The 10,766-nt window shown below is 47.6% G+C and overlaps 1 protein-coding gene across 6 annotated transcripts in view; it reads left to right on the top strand.

Annotated features, from left to right (window-relative positions):
* LOC311244548 (MYND-type zinc finger-containing chromatin reader ZMYND8-like) overlaps positions 1 to 10,766 on the top strand; it is a 79,671-nt gene that overhangs the window by 21,353 nt on the left and 47,552 nt on the right. The gene's annotated exons all lie outside the window — the stretch shown is intronic.

Raw genomic sequence — 10,766 nt, 5'->3', positions numbered from 1 at the left:
GCTCTCTGCTAGTTAGGTCTTTGATGGAGCTCTGCTCTCTGCTAGTTAGGTCTTGATGGAGCTCTGCTCTCTGCTAGTTAGGTCTTAATGGAGGTCTGCTCTCTGCTAGTGAGGTCTTTGTGGAGGTCTGCACTCTGCTAGTTAGGTCTTGGTGGAGCTCTGCACTCTGCTAGTTAGGTCTTGATGGAGCTCTGCTCTCTGCTAGTTAGGTCTTGTTGGAGGTCTGCTCTCTGCTAGTTAGGTCTTAATGGAGCTCTGCACTCTGCTAGTTAGGTCTTGGTGGAGCTCTGCTCTCTGCTAGTTAGGTCTTGGTGGAGCTCTGCTCTCTGCTAGTTAGGTCTTGTTGGAGGTCTGCTCTCTGCTAGTTAGGTCTTAATGGAGCTCTGCACTCTGCTAGTTAGGTCTGGGTGGAGGTCTGCTCTCTGCTAGTTAGGTCTTGGTGGAGCTCTGCTCTCTGCTAGTTAGGTCTTGGTGGAGCTCTGCACTCTGCTAGTTAGGTCTTAATGGAGGTCTGCTCTCTGCTAGTTAGGTCTTGGTGGAGCTCTGCTCTCTGCTAGTTAGGTCTTGGTGGAGCTCTGCTCTCTGCTAGTTAGGTCTTGATGGAGGTCTGCACTCTGCTAGTTAGGTCTTGGTGGAGGTCTGCACTCTGCTAGTTAGGTCTTGATGGAGGTCTGCTCTCTGCTAGTTATGTCTTGATGGAGCTCTGCTCTCTGCTAGTTAGGTCTTAATGGAGGTCTGCTCTCTGCTAGTGAGGTCTTTGTGGAGGTCTGCACTCTGCTAGTTAGGTCTTGTTGGAGCTCTGCTCTCTGCTAGTTAGGTCTTGATGGAGGTCTGCTCTCTGCTAGTTAGGTCTTGATGGAGCTCTGCACTCTGCTAGTTAGGTCTTGTTGGAGCTCTGCTCTCTGCTAGTTAGGTCTTGATGGAGCTCTGCTCTCTGCTAGTTAGGTCTTGATGGAGCTCTGCTCTCTGCTAGTTAGGTCTTAATGGAGGTCTGCTCTCTGCTAGTGAGGTATTTGTGGAGGTCTGCACTCTGCTAGTTAGGTCTTGGTGGAGCTCTGCACTCTGCTAGTTAGGTCTTGATGGAGCTCTGCTCTCTGCTAGTTAGGTCTTGTTGGAGGTCTGCTCTCTGCTAGTTAGGTCTTAATGGAGCTCTGCACTCTGCTAGTTAGGTCTTGGTGGAGCTCTGCTCTCTGCTAGTTAGGTCTTGGTGGAGCTCTGCTCTCTGCTAGTTAGGTCTTGTTGGAGGTCTGCTCTCTGCTAGTTAGGTCTTAATGGAGCTCTGCACTCTGCTAGTTAGGTCTGGGTGGAGGTCTGCTCTCTGCTAGTTAGGTCTTGGTGGAGCTCTGCTCTCTGCTAGTTAGGTCTTGGTGGAGCTCTGCACTCTGCTAGTTAGGTCTTAATGGAGGTCTGCTCTCTGCTAGTTAGGTCTTGGTGGAGCTCTGCTCTCTGCTAGTTAGGTCTTGGTGGAGCTCTGCTCTCTGCTAGTTAGGTCTTGATGGAGGTCTGCACTCTGCTAGTTAGGTCTTGGTGGAGGTCTGCACTCTGCTAGTTAGGTCTTGATGGAGGTCTGCTCTCTGCTAGTTAGGTCTTGATGGAGCTCTGCTCTCTGCTAGTTAGGTCTTAATGGAGGTCTGCTCTCTGCTAGTGAGGTCTTTGTGGAGGTCTGCACTCTGCTAGTTAGGTCTTGGTGGAGCTCTGCACTCTGCTAGTTAGGTCTTGATGGAGCTCTGCTCTCTGCTAGTTAGGTCTTGTTGGAGGTCTGCTCTCTGCTAGTTAGGTCTTAATGGAGCTCTGCACTCTGCTAGTTAGGTCTTGGTGGAGCTCTGCTCTCTGCTAGTTAGGTCTTGGTGGAGCTCTGCTCTCTGCTAGTTAGGTCTTGTTGGAGGTCTGCTCTCTGCTAGTTAGGTCTTAATGGAGCTCTGCACTCTGCTAGTTAGGTCTGGGTGGAGGTCTGCTCTCTGCTAGTTAGGTCTTGGTGGAGCTCTGCTCTCTGCTAGTTAGGTCTTGGTGGAGCTCTGCACTCTGCTAGTTAGGTCTTAATGGAGGTCTGCTCTCTGCTAGTTAGGTCTTGGTGGAGCTCTGCTCTCTGCTAGTTAGGTCTTGGTGGAGCTCTGCTCTCTGCTAGTTAGGTCTTGATGGAGGTCTGCACTCTGCTAGTTAGGTCTTGGTGGAGGTCTGCACTCTGCTAGTTAGGTCTTGATGGAGGTCTGCTCTCTGCTAGTTAGGTCTTGGTGGAGCTCTGCACTCTGCTAGTTAGGTCTTGGTGGAGCTCTGCACTCTGCTAGTTAGGTCTTGATGGAGCTCTGCACTCTGCTAGTTAGGTCTTGATGGAGGTCTGCTCTCTGCTAGTTAGGTCTTGGTGGAGCTCTGCTCTCTGCTAGTTAGGTCTTGATGGAGCTCTGCTCTCTGCTAGTTAGGTCTGGGTGGAGCTCTGCTCTCTGCTAGTTAGGTCTTGATGGAGATCTGCTCTCTGCTAGTTAGGTCTGGGTGGAGCTCTGCTCTCTGCTAGTTAGGTCTTGATGGAGCTCTGCACTCTGCTAGTTAGGTCTTGGTGGAGCTCTGCTCTCTGCTAGTTAGGTCTTGATGGAGCTCTGCTCTCTGCTAGTTAGGTCTTGATGGAGCTCTGCTCTCTGCTAGTTAGGTCTTAATGGAGGTCTGCTCTCTGCTAGTGAGGTCTTTGTGGAGGTCTGCACTCTGCTAGTTAGGTCTTGGTGGAGCTCTGCACTCTGCTAGTTAGGTCTTGATGGAGCTCTGCTCTCTGCTAGTTAGGTCTTGTTGGAGGTCTGCTCTCTGCTAGTTAGGTCTTAATGGAGCTCTGCACTCTGCTAGTTAGGTCTTGGTGTAGCTCTGCTCTCTGCTAGTTAGGTCTTGGTGGAGCTCTGCTCTCTGCTAGTTAGGTCTTGGTGGAGCTCTGCACTCTGCTAGTTAGGTCTTAATGGAGGTCTGCTCTCTGCTAGTTAGGTCTTGGTGGAGCTCTGCTCTCTGCTAGTTAGGTCTTGGTGGAGCTCTGCTCTCTGCTAGTTAGGTCTTGATGGAGGTCTGCACTCTGCTAGTTAGGTCTTGGTGGAGGTCTGCACTCTGCTAGTTAGGTCTTGATGGAGGTCTGCTCTCTGCTAGTTAGGTCTTGGTGGAGCTCTGCACTCTGCTAGTTAGGTCTTGATGGAGCTCTGCACTCTGCTAGTTAGGTCTTGATGGAGCTCTGCACTCTGCTAGTTAGGTATTGATGGAGCTCTGCTCTCTGCTAGTTAGGTCTTGGTGGAGCTCTGCTCTCTGCTAGTTAGGTCTTGATGGAGCTCTGCTCTCTGCTAGTTAGGTCTGGGTGGAGCTGCTAGTTAGGTCTTGATGGAGATCTGCTCTCTGCTAGTTAGGTCTGGGTGGAGCTCTGTTCTCTGCTAGTTGGGTCTTAATGGAGCTCTGCACTCTGCTAGTTAGGTCTTGGTGGAGCTCTGCTCTCTGCTAGTTAGGTCTTAATGGAGCTCTGCACTCTGCTAGTTAGGTCTTAATGGAGCTCTGCTCTCTGCTAGTTAGGTCTTGGTGGAGCTCTGCTCTCTGCTAGTTAGGTCTTGATGGAGCTCTGCTCTCTGCTAGTTAGGTCTTGATGGAGCTCTGCTCTATGCTAGTTAGGTCTTGTGGAGCTCTGCTCTCTGCTAGTTAGGTCTTGATGGAGCTCTGCTCTCTGCTAGTTAGGTCTTGGTGGAGGTCTGCACTCTGCTAGTTAGGTCTTGATGGAGCTCTGCTCTCTGCTAGTTAGGTCTTGGTGGAGCTCTGCACTCTGCTAGTTAGGTCTTGATGGAGCTCTGCTCTCTGCTAGTTAGGTCTTGGTGGAGCTCTGCTAGTTAGGTCTCGATGGAGCTCTGCTCTCTGCTAGTTAGGTCTTAATGGAGCTGTGCTCTCTGCTAGTTAGGTCTTGTTGGAGCTCTGCACTCTGCTAGTTAGGTCTGGGTGGAGGTCTGCTCTCTGCTAGTTAGGTCTTGGTGGAGCTCTGCTCTCTGCTAGTTAGGTCTTGGTGGAGCTCTGCACTCTGCTAGTTAGGTCTTAATGGAGGTCTGCTCTCTGCTAGTTAGGTCTTGGTGGAGCTCTGCTCTCTGCTAGTTAGGTCTTGGTGGAGCTCTGCTCTCTGCTAGTTAGGTCTTGATGGAGGTCTGCACTCTGCTAGTTAGGTCTTGGTGGAGGTCTGCACTCTGCTAGTTAGGTCTTGATGGAGGTCTGCTCTCTGCTAGTTAGGTCTTGGTGGAGCTCTGCACTCTGCTAGTTAGGTCTTGGTGGAGCTCTGCACTCTGCTAGTTAGGTCTTGATGGAGCTCTGCACTCTGCTAGTTAGGTCTTGATGGAGGTCTGCTCTCTGCTAGTTAGGTCTTGGTGGAGCTCTGCTCTCTGCTAGTTAGGTCTTGATGGAGCTCTGCTCTCTGCTAGTTAGGTCTGGGTGGAGCTCTGCTCTCTGCTAGTTAGGTCTTGATGGAGATCTGCTCTCTGCTAGTTAGGTCTGGGTGGAGCTCTGCTCTCTGCTAGTTAGGTCTTGATGGAGCTCTGCACTCTGCTAGTTAGGTCTTGGTGGAGCTCTGCTCTCTGCTAGTTAGGTCTTGATGGAGCTCTGCTCTCTGCTAGTTAGGTCTTGATGGAGCTCTGCTCTCTGCTAGTTAGGTCTTAATGGAGGTCTGCTCTCTGCTAGTGAGGTCTTTGTGGAGGTCTGCACTCTGCTAGTTAGGTCTTGGTGGAGCTCTGCACTCTGCTAGTTAGGTCTTGATGGAGCTCTGCTCTCTGCTAGTTAGGTCTTGTTGGAGGTCTGCTCTCTGCTAGTTAGGTCTTAATGGAGCTCTGCACTCTGCTAGTTAGGTCTTGGTGTAGCTCTGCTCTCTGCTAGTTAGGTCTTGGTGGAGCTCTGCTCTCTGCTAGTTAGGTCTTGGTGGAGCTCTGCACTCTGCTAGTTAGGTCTTAATGGAGGTCTGCTCTCTGCTAGTTAGGTCTTGGTGGAGCTCTGCTCTCTGCTAGTTAGGTCTTGGTGGAGCTCTGCTCTCTGCTAGTTAGGTCTTGATGGAGGTCTGCACTCTGCTAGTTAGGTCTTGGTGGAGGTCTGCACTCTGCTAGTTAGGTCTTGATGGAGGTCTGCTCTCTGCTAGTTAGGTCTTGGTGGAGCTCTGCACTCTGCTAGTTAGGTCTTGATGGAGCTCTGCACTCTGCTAGTTAGGTCTTGATGGAGCTCTGCACTCTGCTAGTTAGGTATTGATGGAGCTCTGCTCTCTGCTAGTTAGGTCTTGGTGGAGCTCTGCTCTCTGCTAGTTAGGTCTTGATGGAGCTCTGCTCTCTGCTAGTTAGGTCTGGGTGGAGCTGCTAGTTAGGTCTTGATGGAGATCTGCTCTCTGCTAGTTAGGTCTGGGTGGAGCTCTGTTCTCTGCTAGTTGGGTCTTAATGGAGCTCTGCACTCTGCTAGTTAGGTCTTGGTGGAGCTCTGCTCTCTGCTAGTTAGGTCTTAATGGAGCTCTGCACTCTGCTAGTTAGGTCTTAATGGAGCTCTGCTCTCTGCTAGTTAGGTCTTGGTGGAGCTCTGCTCTCTGCTAGTTAGGTCTTGATGGAGCTCTGCTCTCTGCTAGTTAGGTCTTGATGGAGCTCTGCTCTATGCTAGTTAGGTCTTGTGGAGCTCTGCTCTCTGCTAGTTAGGTCTTGATGGAGCTCTGCTCTCTGCTAGTTAGGTCTTGGTGGAGGTCTGCACTCTGCTAGTTAGGTCTTGATGGAGCTCTGCTCTCTGCTAGTTAGGTCTTGGTGGAGCTCTGCACTCTGCTAGTTAGGTCTTGATGGAGCTCTGCTCTCTGCTAGTTAGGTCTTGGTGGAGCTCTGCTAGTTAGGTCTCGATGGAGCTCTGCTCTCTGCTAGTTAGGTCTTAATGGAGCTGTGCTCTCTGCTAGTTAGGTCTTGGTGGAGCTCTGCTCTCTGCTAGTTAGGTCTTAATGGAGCTCTGCTCTCTGCTAGTTAGGTCTTGGTGGAGCTCTGCTCTCTGCTAGTTAGGTCTTAATGGAGCTCTGCTCTCTGCTAGTTAGGTCTTAATGGAGCTCTGCTCTCTGCTAGTTAGGTCTTGGTGGAGCTCTGCTCTCTGCTAGTGAGGTCTTGATGGAGCTCTGCTCTCTGCTAGTTAGGTCTTGATGGAGGTCTGCTCTCTGCTAGTTAGGTCTTGATGGTGGTCTCCTCTCTGCTAGTTAGGTCTTGATGGAGCTCTGCTCTCTGCTAGTTAGGTCTTGATGGAGCTCTGCTCTATGCTAGTTAGGTCTTGTGGAGCTCTGCTCTCTGCTAGTTAGGTCTTGATGGAGCTCTGCTCTCTGCTAGTTAGGTCTTGGTGGAGGTCTGCACTCTGCTAGTTAGGTCTTGATGGAGCTCTGCTCTCTGCTAGTTAGGTCTTGGTGGAGCTCTGCACTCTGCTAGTTAGGTCTTGATGGAGCTCTGCTCTCTGCTAGTTAGGTCTTGGTGGAGCTCTGCTAGTTAGGTCTCGATGGAGCTCTGCTCTCTGCTAGTTAGGTCTTAATGGAGCTGTGCTCTCTGCTAGTTAGGTCTTGGTGGAGCTCTGCTCTCTGCTAGTTAGGTCTTAATGGAGCTCTGCTCTCTGCTAGTTAGGTCTTGGTGGAGCTCTGCTCTCTGCTAGTTAGGTCTTAATGGAGCTCTGCTCTCTGCTAGTTAGGTCTTAATGGAGCTCTGCTCTCTGCTAGTTAGGTCTTGGTGGAGCTCTGCTCTCTGCTAGTGAGGTCTTGATGGAGCTCTGCTCTCTGCTAGTTAGGTCTTGATGGAGGTCTGCTCTCTGCTAGTTAGGTCTTGATGGTGGTCTCCTCTCTGCTAGTTAGGTCTTGATGGTGGTCTGCTCTCTGCTAGTTAGGTCTTGATGGAGCTCTGCTCTCTGCTAGTTAGGTCTTGATGGAGGTCTGCTCTCTGCTAGTTAGGTCTTGATGGAGGTCTGCTCTCTGCTAGTTAGGTCTGTGTGTGCACCCTTCTAAAAGCCCACTAAGTCGTATGTACTGCGTTGACTTTAAGAAGAGGGTACAGTATTTCATTTCATTTCAAACCTTTTATCTATTTCCCTCATATACAGTCACGTCGAGTTTACATACAGAGTTAAGCAAAACATCCAGAGTTAAGCAAAGAAAAAGGCAACAAACAAACAATAACAATTAGACAAGTAAGGATAACAATCAATTAAAACACGTACAACTTGATTGACAAAGGTTGGAGATCAAGGTTTTAAACTCTCAGGGGAGAATCTCAAGCTTTAAGTCAAGTCAAGAGTTTTATTTGTCACGGCATACAAGCATACAGTGAAATGCGGGTGGTCATGCCTACAGTGATTGTGCAATAATACAAGTAATAAGAATAAGACATAGAATGAGACATAACAGGTATAATGTACATAAAGTTTACAATGCATGGTAGGACACCTACTGTGAATTGTACCTAAATTGCACCTCGTCCCATTCCTGCCTTGCACTATACAGTATTGTATATTAGTACACTGCACAGTATTGTATATTGTATGGTAACTACGTCTATTCTGCATCGAACATTGTACATATGTCTAAACTGACCTAATTTTTTTTACTTCTAATTTTACTATGTTATTTTATTTCATACTTATCTTGTCTTGCACAGTCTCTGGAGCGTAACAGTAAGAAGCATTTTGTATAAAAGTATTCTGTACTTCTGTATGACAACTATTAAAGAAACTTGAAACTTGAAACTTGACATGCTAAGGTCCTGCGATAGTGCAATACAGTGATGGCTACGGATGAGGCACTGGGTCTTATGTACACTACTATACAATACAATACTATACAATATACAGTTATACTATATATCCTTATGCTAACTTGCTATATCCATCTGTTTACTATACAAGAAATAAAACTCTTGACTTGAACCACTCCCGTTCTTTTTTAATGTGACCTTTTCATTGTGTAAAGTGACCGTTGTATGTGTGTGTGTTTGTGCTAAAGTGGCTGCTAGTGTGTGTGTGCGTGTACAGTGTGTGCTCGTGTGTGGAGAGTTCAGTGTTCAAGGCTCTGACGGCCTGATGGGGGGAGAAGCTGAGCCGAGTCTCTCTGTCTGAGGACGGGTGGAGTTCATCCCTGAGCTGGAGGGGCGTCCGAGCAACAGGAAGTCCATACTAGACTTGAACCTGTGACGTGACAGTCTCTCTCTCTCTCTCTCTCTCTCTCTCTCTCTCTCTCTCTGTCTCTGTCTCTCTCTGTCTCTCTCTCTGTCTCTCTCTGTCTCTCTCTCTCTCTCTCTCTCTCTCTGTCTCTGTCTCTGTCTCTCTCTATCTCTCTCTCTGTCTCTCTATCTCTCTGTCTCTCTCTATCTCTCTCTATCTCTCTCTCTGTCTCTCTCTGTCTCTGTCTCTGTCTCTCTCTCTCTCTGTCTCTGTCTCTGTCTCTCTCTATCTCTCTCTCTGTCTCTCTCTATCTCTCTCTATCTCTCTCTCTGTCTCTCTCTGTCTCTCTCTCTCTCTCTCTCTCTCTCTGTCTCTGTCTCTATCTCTCTCTCTGTCTCTCTCTCTCTCTCTCTCTGTCTCTCTCTCTCTCTCTCTCTGTCTCTGTCTCTCTCTCTCTCTCTCTCTGTCTCTGTCTCTGTCTCTGTCTCTCTCTATCTCTCTCTCTGTCTCTGTCTCTCTCTCTCTCTCTCTCTGTCTCTGTCTCTGTCTCTGTCTCTCTCTCTGTCTCTCTCTCTCTCTCTCTCTCTCTCTCTCTCTCTCTCTCTCTGTCTCTGTCTCTGTCTCTGTCTCTGTCATTGCCAAAGCCAAACAAAACAAAACAATCAAACAGAGAAAACAAAATAAATCAGTACATTACAGACGGAATGTCTCGTACAGTCTTTATGGTGGTTGCATTCCGCTGGATGTCCTTTTCTTGTCACAGCAGCTCACAAATCTTGCTGCTGTGTTTGCACATTCTTGTATTTCTCCCAGTAGGTATGGGAGTTTTGAGTTATTGTCCATGTTTTCAAAGTCTCTTTGGGTGTTTGCAATTTGTGGGAAGTATATGTCTCTGATGTCTTGGTATAGTGGGCAGGTTGTTAAGAAGTGGAGCTCGGTTTCCACCTCATCTTGTGTGCAGTGGGTGCATAGTCTGTCTTCTCTTGGGAGCCAGGGCCCTCATTCATCAACGTGGACGTAGAAAATGTTCTATTTCCACACGTAAGCACAGAATTTAGAATGAGTGTACGCACGGAAATATTGGGATTCATCAACCGTGCGTACACAGGTCCTATGCTCCCCCGTGTTGATAAATACCACTTTGTTCTACCGTCAATGCTCGTGCATGATTATCCATATATGGTCATGAAACACCCCCCTTGGGATGTGAAATAATGGACTGACCCGAGCGGAACTCTGAGAAACTCCACGGGAGATTATTCACTGAGGCGCTGTCGAACCAAGAAGACACAACGCGTGTTATGGGATAAATAAAAGGCTGACTTGTACACGGTGATGTCAGATATCAACGGCTCCCTAAGACCATTGCTGCAATTCTGCCTGGACAGCTCAAAACACTAATAAAGACCGTTCGTTGACCACTGTTTGGCGTTGGTTGTGTGTCATTATAACCGTGCTGTAATATGAATGCCTTTATTAGTTGTGTTCGATTGGCTATAATATGATTTTTAGAGGCATCTATTTTGTTGTCGGTATTACCGACAACAAAATAGATGCCTCTAAAAATCATATACTATTAGGTAGCCTATATGAATTACATATAATAGCAGCCATAGCCTACATTATGCAACAGTAACTTGCACATACCAGTGTATGCGACGGACCAGTGTATACCTTATATCATATCATATTCATATAATAGTTTACTCTATCAGCATACCAGCATGTAATATGTTCTTTGTTAGAACTCAACCCGTTATTATTTTGCACATAGATTGCAGAAATACGGGAACGTTTTGATTTACATTAAAAGGCTTTGACATTGTAAAACTAAATACGTGGAATCCTGTAAGCATAATACAAGTCATATCACCCACACGATATGCTCTGTGTCCAGAGCATGTATGCTTTTCATTCATTTAAGACACATTATTGCAAGGGTTTTGTAATACACATACACCCTGGTGTCATTGCAATGCGTTTTTTATTCTTTCTTATACAGTAAAAAGGGGGAAGAACACTATATCGTGGGTGTTCATATGACTTGTATTCTGCTTACAGCTTCGAAATTCCACTTGTTTCGTTTAACGTAAAGCCTTTTAAATATAATCAAAACGTTCCCGTGTTTCTGCGGTCTGTGCGCAAAATAATAACGAGTTGAGCTACGCGGAGACAGTACACCCCGTATATTCCGATAACGCTATATAAACCATGCTGCATTCATTCTGAGAGAAAGATCTATTATTCCAAATGCTATTTATAGGGTTTTGACCATAATTACACTACTGTTGCTATTTTACAATGAACTATAATGGATTACGGGGGTCATACAGAACACGCGCCAGTGTCTTTATTTCCGCCTTGAAACTAATGCAGAACTGAGGAGCGTTTATGCGTAGTAACGATATTCTACCACTGGGCGTCAGCTAAGCATGCTCAGAGCTGTGCGTACACGTAAGCACGGAGTCAAGTTCAAGTTGAAATTGATGAATCCCACTCTTTGCTTAGAAATGATCGTACGCACAGGTTAAGCACAAATCTGTGCGTAAGACACGTTGATGAATGAGGGCCCTGGTCTGCCTCTGCCCAGTGATGATGGCGCCGCTCCGACCGGCTGCCTCTCTGTTCGCTCCGTCGAGACT

The sequence above is a fragment of the Notolepis coatsorum genome, assembly GCF_963971535.1.
Source record: "Notolepis coatsorum genome assembly, chromosome: 17".
NCBI classification, from domain to species: Eukaryota; Metazoa; Chordata; class Actinopteri; order Aulopiformes; family Paralepididae; genus Notolepis; species Notolepis coatsorum.
The sequence above is the reverse complement of the archived record's forward strand: the minus strand, read 5'-3'. Positions and strand labels throughout refer to the sequence as shown.